Source organism: Triticum dicoccoides, chromosome 4B (genome assembly GCF_002162155.2).
Source record: "Triticum dicoccoides isolate Atlit2015 ecotype Zavitan chromosome 4B, WEW_v2.0, whole genome shotgun sequence".
In the NCBI taxonomy this organism is placed as follows: Eukaryota; Viridiplantae; Streptophyta; class Magnoliopsida; order Poales; family Poaceae; genus Triticum; species Triticum dicoccoides.
Window position 1 is genome coordinate 346,524,959 of NC_041387.1, and position 987 is coordinate 346,525,945.

Sequence of the window (987 nt, forward strand, 5' to 3'; positions counted from 1 at the left end):
CACCTTAAACAACAAGCTTGAGTTCGAGTTTGTGTCGTAACTGTGGTTCCAATAACCTCTTGCTTCATCATTCCTTTGACTTGATGTCGTCGCTGATTGACTACATCTGCATGAAATCTCTCGACAATTGTGTCGTGATCATCATCAACCTTATGAGCTCTTCCAGGAATTCAATTGAATTCATGATGGGTAATACCATCCTTGCCCCTCGATGATTCCTGTTCTTATCGACCACTTTATTGCCTTCCGTTCAACACAACTTGTTCGCGTTTTGTGTAAACCTTGAGATCACTTCTACCCAGCAGTTGATCTTCCTTACCTCGGAAGTATTACCATCTCTTTTTGTCAAGAATGTGGTGAGAATTTCACCACCTCTTAATAATTCTTGATATCATAATACTACTTGCCATCTTCGTTCATTCCTTGGTCCCCGTATTGTTTTCAACCGGAATACCGACAATGGAGCTATGACGTGTGAATTCAAAACTTCTGGCAACCCTATTGCTTTGAAGTGAATGGGCGATAGTTCATTCTAAGTCCTTCGCTAATTGAATCACCATTCTGACATTGGTCGTGCAACCCAACCCATATTTCGGGCGCACCTTTCAACCAATGTTTAATTGTGTAATTTTTCCTCGAGCATACTTCCTTATATCATTTGATCTGACAAATGTTATCTCCTTGTTCACTTAATGGTGGAAATCCATCTTTTGGGAATCTCGGTGAATTGCCGTTGAGTTCACCAGACACCTCCTTGTCCTCTCCTTGGTTTAATGGTGAACTATTGCTTCAGAAACCCGCTCCCATAGTTCATTTCCCGAGAAGCTTGCAATGCCATTTCAACAATTGGTGTTGCACCTTTCTTCTCAGGCATCCTGAGCCTGAGGTATCCTGACACCAATCTTACCTGAATCTCCGTCAGATATGATGGTTGGGACAACTTTCCAAGAGTTATGACGTTGATCCTTTGATGACCCGGTAACATGA